The sequence below is a fragment of the Panulirus ornatus genome, chromosome 59 (genome assembly GCF_036320965.1).
Source record: "Panulirus ornatus isolate Po-2019 chromosome 59, ASM3632096v1, whole genome shotgun sequence".
In the NCBI taxonomy this organism is placed as follows: Eukaryota; Metazoa; Arthropoda; class Malacostraca; order Decapoda; family Palinuridae; genus Panulirus; species Panulirus ornatus.
The window spans coordinates 16475634-16489924 of record NC_092282.1 but is presented as its reverse complement, the minus strand read 5'-3'; the positions used below and the strand labels follow the sequence as shown (position 1 = coordinate 16489924).

At 43.5% G+C, this 14291-nt stretch overlaps 1 protein-coding gene across 3 annotated transcripts in view; it reads right to left on the bottom strand.

Moving 5' to 3' along the window:
- Vps35 (Vacuolar protein sorting 35) overlaps positions 1-14291 on the bottom strand; it is a 126237-nt gene that overhangs the window by 79127 nt on the left and 32819 nt on the right. The gene's annotated exons all lie outside the window — the stretch shown is intronic.

Genomic DNA, 14291 nt, shown 5'->3' with positions numbered 1-14291 from the left:
AACGCGGGAGACAGCGACAAAGCAAAAAAAAAAAAAATATATATATATATATATATATATATATATATATATATATATATATATATATTTTCTTTTTTTTTCTTTTTTGCTTTGTCGCTGTCTCCCACGTTTGCGAGGTAGCTCAAGGAAACAGACGAAAGAAATGGCCCAACCCACCCCCATACACATGTATATTCATACGTCCACACACGCAAATATACATACCTACACAGCTTTCCATGGTTTACCCCAGACGCTTCACATGCCCTGATTCAATCCACTGACAGCACGTCAACCCCGGTATACCACATCGCTCCAATTCACTCTATTCCTTGCCCTCCTTTCACCCTCCTGCATGTTCAGGCCCCGATCACACAAAATCTTTTTCACTCCATCTTTCCACCTCCAATTTGGTCTCCCTCTTCTCCTCGTTCCCTCCACCTCCGACACATATATCCTCTTGGTCAATCTTTCCTCACTCATTCTCTCCATGTGCCCAAACCATTTCAAAACACCCTCTTCTGCTCTCTCAACCACGCTCTTTTTATTTCCACACATCTCTCTTACCCTTACGTTACTTACTCGATCAAACCACCACACACCACACATTGTCCTCAAACATCTCATTTCCAGCACATCCATCCTCCTGCGCACCACTCTATCCATAGCCCACGCCTCGCAACCATACAACATTGTTGGAACCACTATTCCTTCAAACATACCCATTTTTGCTTTCCGAGATAATGTTCTCGACTTCCATACATTCTTCAAGGCTCCCAGGATTTTCACCCCCTCCTCCACCCTATGATTCACTTCCGCTTCCATGGTTCCATCCGCTGCCAGATCCACTCCCAGATATCTAAAACACTTTACTTCCTCCAGTTTTTCTCCATTCAAACTCACCTCCCAATTGACTTGACCCTCAACCCTACTGTACCTAATAGCCTTGCTCTTATTCACATTTACTCTTAACTTTCTTCTTTCACACACTTTACCAAACTCAGTCACCAGCTTCTGCAGTTTCTCACATGAATCAGCCACCAGCGCTGTATCATCAGCGAACAACAACTGACTCACTTCCCAAGCTCTCTCATTCCCAACAGACTTCATACTTGCCCCTCTTTCCAAAACTCTTGCATTCACCTCCGTAACAACCCCATCTATAAACAAATCAAACAACCATGGAGACATCACACACCCCTGCCGCAAACCTACATTCACTGAGAACCAATCACTTTCCTCTCTTCCTACACGTACACATGCCTTACATCCTCGATAAAAACTTTTCACTGCTTCTAACAACTTGCCTCCCACACCATATATTCTTAATACCTTCCACAGAGCATCTCTATCAACTCTATCATATGCCTTCTCCAGATCCATAAATGCTACATACAAATCCATTTGCTTTTCTAAGTATTTCTCACATACATTCTTCAAAGCAAACACCTGATCCACACATCCTCTACCACTTCTGAAACCACACTGCTCTTCCCCAATCTGATGCTCTGTACATGCCTTCACCCTCTCAATCAATACCCTCCCATATAATTTACCAGGAATACTCAACAAACTTATACCTCTGTAATTTGAGCACTCACTCTTATCCCCTTTGCCTTTGTACAATGGCACTATGCACGCATTCCGCCAATCCTCAGGCACCTCACCATCAGTCATACATACATTAAATAACCTTACCAACCAGTCAACAATACAGTCACCCACTTTTTTAATAAATTCCACTGCAATACCATCCAAACCTGCTGCCTTGCCGGCTTTCATCTTCCGCAAAGCTTTTACTACCTCTTCTCTGTTTACCAAATCATTTTCCCCAACCCTCTCACTTTGCACACCACCTCGACCAAAACACCCCACATCTGCCACTCCATCACCAAACACATTCAGCAAACCTTCAAGGTTAGTGAGTGGTGGGATGAAGAAGTAAGAGTATTAGTGAAAGAGAAGAGAGAGGCATTTGGACGATTTTTGCAGGGAAAAAATGCAATTGAGTGGGAGATGTATAAAAGAAATAGACAGGAGGTCAAGAGAAAGGTGCAAGAGGTGAAAAAAAGGGCAAATGAGAGTTGGGGTGAGAGAGTATCATTAAATTTCAGGGAGAGTAAAAAGATGTTCTGGAAGGAGGTAAATAAAGTGCGTAAGACATGGGAGCAAATGGGAACTTCAGTGAAGGGCGCAAATGTGGAGGTGATAACAAGTAGTGGTGATGTGAGAAGGAGATGGAGTGAGATATATATATATATATATATATATATATATATATATATATATATATATATATATATATATATATATAGCGTGGGAGGCAAGTTGTTAGAAGCAGTGAAAAGTTTTTATCGAGGATGTAAGGCATGTGTACGTGTAGGAAGAGAGGAAAGTGATTGGTTCTCAGTGAATGTAGGTTTGCGGCAGGGGTGTGTGATGTCTCCATGGTTGTTTAATTTGTTTATGGATGGGGTTGTTAGGGAGGTAAATGCAAGAGTCTTGGAAAGAGGGGCAAGTATGAAGTCTGTTGGGGATGAGAGAGCTTGGGAAGTGAGTCAGTTGTTGTTCGCTGATGATACAGCGCTGGTGGCGGATTCATGTGAGAAACTGCAGAAGCTGGTGACGGAGTTTGGTAAAGTGTGTGGAAGAAGAAAGTTAAGAGTAAATGTGAATAAGAGCAAGGTTATTAGGTACAGTAGGGTTGAGGGTCAAGTCAATTGGGAGGTGAGTTTGAATGGAGAAAAACTGGAGGAAGTGAAGTGTTTTAGATATCTGGGAGTGGATCTGTCAGCGGATGGAACCATGGAAGCGGAAGTGGATCATAGGGTGGGGGAGGGGGCGAAAATTTTGGGAGCCTTGAAAAATGTGTGGAAGTCGAGAACATTATCTCGGAAAGCAAAAATGGGTATGTTTGAAGGAATAGTGGTTCCAACAATGTTGTATGGTTGCGAGGCGTGGGCTATGGATAGAGTTGTGCGCAGGAGGATGGATGTGCTGGAAATGAGATGTTTGAGGACAATGTGTGGTGTGAGGTGGTTTGATCGAGTAAGTAACGTAAGGGTAAGAGAGATGTGTGGAAATAAAAAGAGCGTGGTTGAGAGAGCAGAAGAGGGTGTTTTGAAATGGTTTGGGCACATGGAGAGAATGAGTGAGGAAAGATTGACCAAGAGGATATATGTGTCGGAGGTGGAGGGAACGAGGAGAAGAGGGAGACCAAATTGGAGGTGGAAAGATGGAGTGAAAAGGATTTTGTGTGATCGGGGCCTGAACATGCAGGAGGGTGAAAGGAGGGCAAGGAAGAGTGAATTGGAGCGATGTGGTATACAGGGGTTGACGTGCTGTCAGTGGATTGAATCAAGGCATGTGAAGCGTCCGGGGTAAACCATGGAAAGCTGTGTAGGTATGTATATTTGCGTGTGTGGACGTGTGTATGTACATGTGTTGGGGGGGGTTGGGCCATTTCTTTCGTCTGTTTCCTTGCGCTACCTCGCAACCGCGGGAGACAGCGATGAGGTATAAAAAAAAAAAAAAAAATATATATAGCGACAAAGCAAAAAAAAAAAAAATATATATATATATATATATTTTTTTTTGCCGCTGTTTCCTGCGTTTGTGAGGTAGCGCAGGGAAACAGATGAAAGAAATGGCCCAACCCACCCCAATACACATGTATATACATACTCCCACACAAGCAAATATACATACCTACACAGCTTTCCATGGTTTACCCCAGACACTTCACATGCCTTGATTCAATCCACTGACAGCACGTCAACCCCGGTATACCATATCGATCCAATTCACTCTATTCCTTGCCCTCCTTTCACCCTCCTGCATGTTCAGGCCCCAATCACAATCTTTTTCGCTCCATCTTTCCACCTTCAATTTGGTCTCCCACTTCTCCTCGTTCCCTCCACCTCCGACACATATATCCTCTTGGTCAATCTTTCCTCACTCATTCTCTCCATGTGCCCAAACCATTTCAAAATACCCTCTTCTGCTCTCTCAACCACGCTCTTTTTATTTCCACACATCTCTCTTACCCTTACGTTACTTACTCGATCAAACCACCTCACACCACACATTGTCCTCAAACATCTCATTTCCAGCACATCCATCCTCCTGTGCACAACTCTATCCATAGCCCACGCCTCGCAACCATACAACTTTGTTGGAACCACTATTCCTTCAAACATACCCATTTTTGCTTTCCGAGATAATGTTCTCGACTTCCACACATTCTTCAAGGCTCCCAGGATTTTCGCCCCCTCCCCCACCCAATGATCCACTTCCGCTTCCATGGTTCCATCCACTGCCAGATCCACTCCCAGATATCTAAAACACTTTACTTCCTCCAGTTTTTCTCCATTCAAACTTACCTCCCAATTGACTTGACCCTCAACCCTTCTGTACATAATAACCTTGCTCTTATTCACATTTACTCTTAACTTTCTTCTTTCACACACTTTACCAAACTCAGTCACCAGCTTCTGCAGTTTCTCACATGAATCAGCCACCAGCGCTGTATCATCAGCGAACAACAACTGACTCACTTCCCAAGCTCTCTCATCCCCAACAGACTTCATACTTGCCCCTCTTTCCAAAACTCTTGCATTCACCTCCCTAAAAACCCATCCATAAACAAATTAAACAACCATGGAGACATCACACACCCCTGCCGCAAACCTACATTCACTGAGAACCAATCACTTTCCTCTCTTCCTACACGTACACATGCCTTATATCCTCGATAAAAACTTTTCACTGCTTCTAACAACTTGCCTCCCACACCATATATTCTTAATACCTTCCACAGAGCATCTCTATCAACTCTATCATATGCCTTCTCCAGATCCATAAATGCTACATACAAATCCATTTGCTTTTCTAAGTATTTCTCACATACATTCTTCAAAGCAAACACCTGATCCACACATCCTCTGCCACTTCTGAAACCACACTGCTCTTCCCCAATCTGATGCTCTGTACATGCCTTCACCCTCTCAATCAATACCCTCGCATATCATTTACCAGGAATACTCAACAAACTTATACCTCTGTAATTTGAGCACTCACTCTTATCCCCTTTGCCTTTGTACAATGTCACTATGCACGCATTCCGCCAATCCTCAGGCACCTCACCATGAGTCATACATACATTAAATAACCTTACCAAACAGTCAATAATACAGTCAACCCCTTTTTTAATAAATTCCACTGCAATACCATCCAAACCTGCTGCCTTGCCAGCTTTCACCTTCCGCAAAGCTTTTACTACCTCTTATCTATTTACCAAATCATTTTCCCTAACCCTCTCACTTTGCACACCACCTCAACCAAAACACCCTATATCTGCCACTCTATCATCAAACACATTCAACAAACCTTCAAAATACTCACTCCATCTCCTTCTCACATCACCACTACTTGTTATCACCTCCCCATTTGCACCCTTCACTGAAGTTCCCATTTGCTCCCTTGTCTTACGCACTTTATTTACCTCCTTCCAGAACATCTTTTTATTCTCCCTAAAATTTAATGATACTCTCTCACCCCAACTCTCATTTGCCCTCTTTTTCACCTCTTGCACCTTTCTCTTGACCTCCTGTCTCTTTCTTTTATACATCTCCCACTCAATTGCATTTTTTCCCTTCAAAAATCGTCCAAATGCCTCTCTCTTCTCTTTCACTAATAATCTTACTTCTTCATCCCACCACTCACTACCCTTTCTAATCAACCCACCTCCCACTCTTCTCATGCCACAAGCATCTTTTGCGCAATCCATCACTGATTCCCTGAATACATCCCATTCCTCCCCCACTCCCCTTACTTCCATTGTTCTCACCTTTTTCCATTCTGTACTCAGTCTCTCCTGGTACTTCCTCAAACAAGTCTCCTTCCCAAGCTCACTTACTCCCACCACCCTCTTCACCCCAACATTCACTCTTCTTTTCTGAGAACCCATACAAATCTTCACCTTAGCCTCCACAAGATAATGATCAGACATCCCTCCAGTTGCACCTCTCAGCACATTAACGTCCAAAAGTCTCTCTTTCGCGTGCCTGTCAATTAACACGTAATCCAATAACGCTCTCTGGCCATCTCTCCTACTTACATACGTATACTTATGTATATGTATATATAGAGAGATGCTCTGTGCAAGGTATTAAGAATATATGGTGTGGGAGGCAAGTTGTTAGAAGCAGTGAAAAGTTTTTATCGAGGATGTAAGGCATGTGTACGTGTAGGAAGAGAGGAAAGTGATTGGTTCTCAGTGAATGTAGGTTTGCGGCAGGGGTGTGTGATGTCTCCATGGTTGTTTAATTTGTTTATGGATGGGTTGTTAGGGAAGTAAATGCAAGAGTTTTGGAAAGAGGGGCAAGTATGAAGTCTGTTGGAGATGAGAGAGCTTGGGAAGTGAGTCAGTTGTTGTTCGCTGATGATACAGCGCTGGTGGCTGATTCATGTGAGAAACTGCAGAAGCTGGTGACTGAGTTTGGTAAAGTGTGTGAAAGAAGAAAGTTAAGAGTAAATGTGAATAAGAGCAAGGTTATTAGGTACAGTAGGGTTGAGGATCAAGTCAATTGGGAGGTAAGTTTGAATGGAGAAAAACTGGAGGAAGTAAAGTGTTTTAGATATCTGGGAGTGGATCTGGCAGCGGATAGAACTATGGAAGTGGAATTGGATCATAGGGTGGGGGAGGGGGCGAAAATCCTGGGAGCCTTGAAGAATGTGTGGAAGTCGAGAACATTATCTCGGAAAGCAAAAATGGGTATGTTTGAAGGAATAGTGGTTCCAACAATGTTGTATGGTTGCGAGGCATGGGCTATGGATAGAGTTGTGCGCAGGAGGGTGGATGTGCTGGAAATGAGATGTTTGAGGACAATGTGTGGTGTGAGGTGGTTTGATCGAGTAAGTAACGTAAGGGTAAGAGAGATGTGTGGAAATAAAAAGAGCATGGTTGAGAGAGCAGAAGAGGGTGTTTTGAAATGGTTTGCGCACATGGAGAGAATGAGTGAGGAAAGATTGACCAAGAGGATATATGTGTCGGAGGTGGAGGGAACGAGAAGTGGGAGACCAAATTGAAGGTGGAAAGATGGAGTGAAAAAGATTGTGTGTGATCGGGGCCTGAACATGCAGGAGGGTGAAAGGAGGGCAAGGAATCGAGTGAATTGGATCGATGTGGTATACCGGGGTTGACGTGCTGTCAATGGATTGAATCACGGCATGTGAAGCGTCTGGGGTAAACCATGGAAAGCTGTGTAGGTATGTATATTTGCGCGTGTAGACGTATGTATGTACATGTGTATGGGGGTGGGTTGGGCCATTTCTTTCGTCTGTTTCCTTGCGCTACCTCGCAAACGCGGGAGACAGCGACAAAGCAAAAAAAAGAAAAAAATATATATATATTATCCCTGGGGATAGGGGAGAAAGAATACTTCCCACGCATTCCTCACGTGTCGTAGAAGGCAACTAACGGGGACGGGAGTGGGAGGGCCAGAAACTCTCACCTCCTCGTATTTTAACTTTCTAAAAGGGGAAACAGAAGGAGTCACGCACGGCATGCACATCCTCCTCGAAGGCTCAGATTGGGGTGTCTAAATGTGTGTGGATGTAACCAAGATGAGAAAAAAGGAGAGATAGGTAGTATGTAAGTAATGTAAGGGTAAGAGAGATGTGTGGAAATAAAAAGAGCGTGGTTGAGAGAGCAGAAGAGGGTGTTTTGAAATGGTTTGGGCACATGGAGAGAATGAGTGAGGAAAGACTGACCAAGAGGATATATGTGTCGGAGGTGGAGGGAACAAGGAGAAGTGGGAGACCAAATTGGAGGTGGAAAGATGGAGTGAAAAAGATTTTGTGTGATCAGGGCCTGAACATGCAGGAGGGTGAAAGGCGGGCAAGGAATAGAGTGAACTGGATCGATGTGGTATACCGGGGTTGACGTGCTGTCAGTGGATTGAATCAGGGCATGTGAAGCATCTGGGGTAAACCATGGAAAGTTGTGTGGGGCCTGGATGTGGAAAGGGAGCCGTGGTTTCGGGCATTATTGCGTGACAGCTGGAGACTGAGTGTGTACGAATGGGGCCTTTGTTGCCTTTTCCTAGTGCTACCTCGCACACATGAGGGGGGAGGGGGATGGTATTCCATGTGTGGCGAGGTGGCGATGGGAATGAATAGGGGCAGACAGTGTGAATTGTGTGCATGGGTATATATGTATGTGTCTGTGTGTGTATATATATGTGTACATTGAGATGTATAGGTATGTATATTTGCGTGTGTGGGCATGTGTGTGTGTACATTGTGTATGGGGGTGGGTTGTGCCATTTCTTTTGTCTGTTTCCTTGCGCTACCTCGCAATTTACGCGGGAGACAGCGACAAAGCAAAATAAATAAATAAATAAATAAATAGGTAGTATGTTTGAGAAAAGGAACCTGGATGTTTTGGCTCTAAGTGAAACAAAGCTCAAGGGTAAAGGGGAAGAGTAGTTTGGGAATGTCTTGGGAGTAAAGTCAGGGGTTAGTGAGAAGACAAGAGCAAGGGAAGAAGTAGCACTACTCCTGAATCAGGAGTTGTGGGAGTATGTGATAGAGTGTAAGAAAGTAAATTCTACATTGATATGGGTAAAACTGAAAGTGGATGGAGAGAGATGGGTGATCATTGGTGCATATGCACCTGGGCATGAGAAGAAAGAGCATGAGAGGCAAGTGTTTTGGGAGCAGCTGAATGAGTGTGTTAGTGGTTTTGATGCACAAGACCGGGTTATAGTGATGGGTGATTTGAATGCAAAGGTGAGTAATAAGGCAGTTGAGGGAATAACTGGTATACATGGGGTGTTCAGTGTTGTAAATGGAAATGGTGAAGAGCTTGTAGATTTATGTGCTGAAAAAGCACTGGTGATTGGGAATACCTGGTTTAAAAAGCGAGATATACATAAGTATACATATGTAAGGAGGAGAGATGGCCAGCAAGCGTTATTGAATTACGTGTTAATTGATAGGCGCGCGAAAGAGAGACTTTTGGATGTTAATGTGTTAAGAGGTGCAACTGGAGGGATGTCTGATCATTATCTTGCGGAGGCGAAGGTGAAGATTTGTAGGGGTTTTCAGAAAAGAAGAGAGAATGTTGGGGTAAAGAGAGTGGTGAGAGTAAGTGAGCTTGGGAAGGAGACTTGTGTGAGGAAGTACCAGGAGAGACTGAGTACAGAATGGAAAAAGGTGAGAACAAAGGAGGTAAGGGGAGTGGGGGAGGAATGGGATGTATTTAGGGAAGCAGTGGTGGCTTCTGCAAAAGATGCTTGTGGCATGAGAAGCGTGGGAGGGGGGTTCATTAGACAGGGTAGTGAGTGGTGGGATGAAGAAGTAAGATTATTAGTGAAAGAGAAGAGAGAGGCATTTGGACGATTTTTGCAGGGAAATAATGCAAATGACTGGGAGATATATAAAAGAAAGAGGCAGGAGGTCAAGAGAAAGGTGCAAGAGGTGAAAAAGAGGGCAAATGAGAGTTGGAGTGAGAGAGTATCATTAAATTTTAGGGAGAATAAAAAGATGTTTTGGAAGGAGCTAAATAAAGTGCGTAAGACAAGGGAGCAAATGGGAACTTCAGTGAAGGGGGCCAATGGGGAGGTGATAACAAGTAGTGGTGATGTGAGAAGATGGAGTGAGTATTTTGAAGGTATGTTCAATGTGTTTGATGATAGAGTGGCAGATATAGGGTGTTTTGGTCGAGGTGGTGTGCAAAGTGAGAGGGTTAGGAAAAATAATTTGGTAAATAGAGAAGAGGCAGTAAAAGCTTTACAGAAGATGAAAGCCTGCAAGGTGGCAGGTTTGGATGGTATTGCACTGGAATTTATTAAAAAAGGGGGTGACTGTATTGTTGACTGGTTGGTAAGGTTATTTAATGTATGTATGATTCATGGTGAGGTGCCTAAGGATTGGCGTAATGCTTGCATAGTTCTATTGTACAAAGGCAAAGGGGATAAGAGTGAGTGTTCAAATTACAGAGGTATAAGTTTGTTGAGTATTCCTTTTAAATCATATGGGAGGGTATTGATTGAGAGGGTGAAGGCATGTACAGAGCATCAGATTGGGGAAGAGCAGTGTGGTTTCAGAAGTGGCAGAGGATGTGTCGATCAGGTGTTTGATTTGAAGAATGTATGTGAGAAGTACTTAGAAAAGCAAATGGATTTGTATGTAGCATTTATGGATCTGGAGAAGGCATATGATAGAGTTGATAGAGATGCTCTGTGGAAGGTATTAAGAATATATGGTGTGGGAGGCAAGTTGTTAGAAGCAGTGAAAAGTTTTTATCAAGAATGTAAGGCATGTGTACGTGTAGGAAGCGAGGAAAGTGATTGGTTCTCAGTGAATGTAGGTTTGCGGCAGTGGTGTGTGATGTCTCCATGGTTGTTTAATTTGTTTATGGATGGAGTTGTTAGGGGGGTGAATGCAAGAGTTTTGGAAAGAGGGGCAAGTATACAGTCTGTTCTGGATGAGAGAGCTTGGGAAGTGAGTCAGCTGTTTTTCGCTGATGATACAGCGCTGGTGGCTGATTCATGTGAGTAACTGCAGAAGCTGGTGACTGACTTTGGTAAAGTTGTGAAAGAAGAAAGTTAAATGTGAATAAGAGCAAGGTTAGTAGGTACAGTAAGTTTCAGGGTCAAGTCAATTGGGAGGTAAGTTTGAATGGAGAAAACCTGGAGGAAGTAAAGTGTTTTAGATATCTGGGAGTGGATCTGGCAGCGGATGGAACCATGGAAGCGGAAGTGAATCATAGGGTGGGGGAGGGGGCGAAAATCCTAGGAGCCTTGAAGAATGTTTGGAAGTAGAGAACATTATCTCGGAAAGCAAAAATGGGTATGTTTGAAGGAATAGTGGTTCCACAATGTTGTATGGTTGCGAGGCGTGGGCTATGGATAGAGTTGTGCACAAAAGGGTGGATGTGCTGGAAATGAGATGTCTGAGAACAATATGTGGTGTGAGGTGGTTTGATCGAGTAAGTAATGTAAGGGTAAGAGAGATGTGTGCAAATAAAAAGAGTGTGGTTGTGAGAGCAGAAGAGGGTGTTTGGAAATGGTTTGGTCACATGGAGAGAATGAGTGAGGCAAAATTGACCAAGAGGATATATGTGTCGGAGGTGGAGGGAATGAGGAGAAGTGGGAGACCAAATTGGAGGTGGAAAGATGGAGTGAAAAAGATCTTGAGCAATCGGGGCCTGAACATGCAGGAGGGTGAAAGGCATGCAAGGGATAGAGTAAATTGGAACGATGTGGTATACCGGGGTCGACGTGCTGTCAATGGATTGAACCAGGGCATGTGAAGCGTCTGGGGTAAACCATGGAAAGTTCTGTGGGGCCTGGATGTGGAAAGAGAGCTGTGGTCTCGGTGCATTATTACATGACAGCTAGAGACTGAGTGTGAACGAATGGGGCCTTTGTTGTCTTTTCCTAGTGCTATCTCACACACATGAGGGGGGAGGGGGTTGTTATTCCATGTGTGGCGAGGTGGCGATGGGAATAAATAAAGGCAGACAGTATGAATTATGTACATGTGTATATATGTATATGTCTGTGTGTGTATACATATGTGTACATTGAGATGTATAGGTATGTATATTTGCGTGTGTGGACGTGTATGTATATACATGTGTATGTGGGTGGGTTGGGCCATTCTTTTGTCTGTTTCCTTGCGCTACCTCGCTAACGTGGGAGACAGCGACAAAGCAAAATAATAGTAATAATAATAATAATAACTTTTTTTTTTTTTATACTTTGTCGCTGTCTCCCGCATTTGCGAGGTAGCGCAAGGAAACAGACGAAAGAAATGGCCCAACCCCCCCATACACATGTATATACATACGTCCACACACGCAAATATACATACCTACACAACTTTCCATGGTTTACCCCAGACGCTTCACATGCCTTGATTCAATCCACTGACAGCACGTCAACCCCGGTATACCACATCGCTCCAATTCACTCTATTCCTTGCCCTCCTTTCACCCTCCTGCATGTTCAGGCCCCGATCACACAAAATCTTTTTCACTCCATCTTTCAAACTCCAATTTGGTCTCCCACTTCTACTCGTTCCCTCCATCTCTGACACATATATCCTCTTGGTCAATCTTTCCTCACTCATTCTCTCCATGTGACCAAACCATTTCTAAACACCCTCTTCTGCTCTCTCAACCACACCCTTTTTACTACCACACATCTCTTACCTTATCATTACTTAATCAAACCACCTCACACCACATATTGTCATCAAACATCTCATTTCCAGCACATCCACCCTTCTCTGCACAACTCTATCTATAGCCCACGCCTCACAACCATATAACATTGTTGGAACCACTATTCCTTCAAACATACCCATTTTTGCTTTCCGAGATAATGTTCTTGACTTCCACACATTCTTCAACACTCCCAGAACTTTCGCCCCCTCCCCCACCCTATGATTCACTTCCGCTTCCATGGTTCCATCCGCTGCCAGATCCACTCCCAGATATCTAAAACACTTCACTTCCTCCAGTTTTTCTCCATTCAAACTTACCTTCCAACTGACTTGTCCCTCAACCCTACTGTACCTAATAACCTTGCTCTTATTCACATTCACCCTCAGCTTTCTTCTTTCACACACTTTACCAAACTCAGTCACCAGCTTCTGCAGTTTCTCACATGAATCAGCCACCAGTGCTGTATCATCAGCGAACAACTGACTCACTTCCCAAGCTCTCTCATCCACAACAGACTGCATACTTGCCCCTCTTTCCAAAACTCTTGCATTCACCTCCCTAACAACCCCATCCATAAACAAATTAAACAACCATGGAGACATCACACACCCCTACCGCAAACCTACTTTCACTGAGAACCAATCACTTTCCTCTCTTCCTACACATACACATGCCTTTTAGTGGTAATACAGGAAAAAATATGAAAAAGTGCTGCACGAGGGGTAACCTTAGGTCTTAAGACAGCCACAGTGAATAATTTACATTCATCCTCATTTGGAAAAAAGTTAAAATGTGTTCCTCTTCTATCATTATGAACTCTACTCCCATTCATGTATGTAGGGGATCAAGTGGAGAATAATATTAAAAAAACTTGGGTACCCAGCCCAATTGGTTGGCAAAGGCAATGATACTGAATTCCATGACATACCTGCTCTCCAGCCACTCTACAACCATACAATACAAGAAAGGGAAATCATAAACAATAAATGCATCAAATGCATTCATGAATAAAAGTATGATTATTAAGTTTAGAAAGACAAAGGGAGAGGTTAGATGGGCTGTAAGTTTAAACTGAGAGAAATTGGAGGAAGTAAAGTATTTTCAGATACCAAGGAGTGGATATGGTGGCAAAGAAAACTATGGAAGCAGAGATGAATCACAAGGTGGGTGAGGGGTCGAGGGTTCTGCAAGCACTGAAGACTGTGTGGAAAGAGAGGCAGTTATCTGGGAAAACAGGTATGTTTGAACATACAGTAGTTCCAACAATGTTTCATGGATGCAAGACATGGGCTATAGGTGAGTGCGTGCGAAGGAAGGTGGATGTTTCGGGATGAAATATTTGAAGACAAAATCTAGTGTGAGGTGATCTGATTAAGTAATAAAAGGGGTAAGAGAAGGGTGAGGTAATAAAAAGAATGTAGTTGAGAGAACTGAAGAGGGTGTGCTGAAATGGTCTGGACATATGGAGAAAATGAGGAGAAAATGACACAGGATATATGTGCCAAGTGGAGGGAACAAGGAAACAGGGGAGACCAAACTGGAGATCGGTGGATGGAGTGAAAAAGATTTAGAGTGACTGGGACCTAAACATGCAGGAGGGTGAAACGCATACACAGGAAAGAATAAATTGGAACGATGTGGTACACAGAGGTTGATGTACTGTCAATGGACTGAAGCAGGGCAAGTAAAGTGGCTGGGAAAAACCATGGAAAGGTCTTTGGAGCCTGGCTGTAGATAGGAAGCTGTGGTTTCAGTGCATTATATGACAATTAGAGAATGGATGTGAGCAAATGCAACCTTTCTTCATCTGTTCCTGGCGCTAACACGCAAAGCTGCAATCAATTACAAAAAACATAATACTTTGAGGTGCTTTGGGCATGTGGAAAGAATGCAAGACAGGGAGTTTACAAGGAAAGTGTATCACAGTATGACTAAAGGGACTGGTGCAAGAGGAAGACCACCTGTGATATGGGGGAACTGAGTGGAGGATTATAGGAGGAAAGGAAATGGGAGAAGAATGCATGGAATGGTGTATAAAAGGGAGGCATGTAAG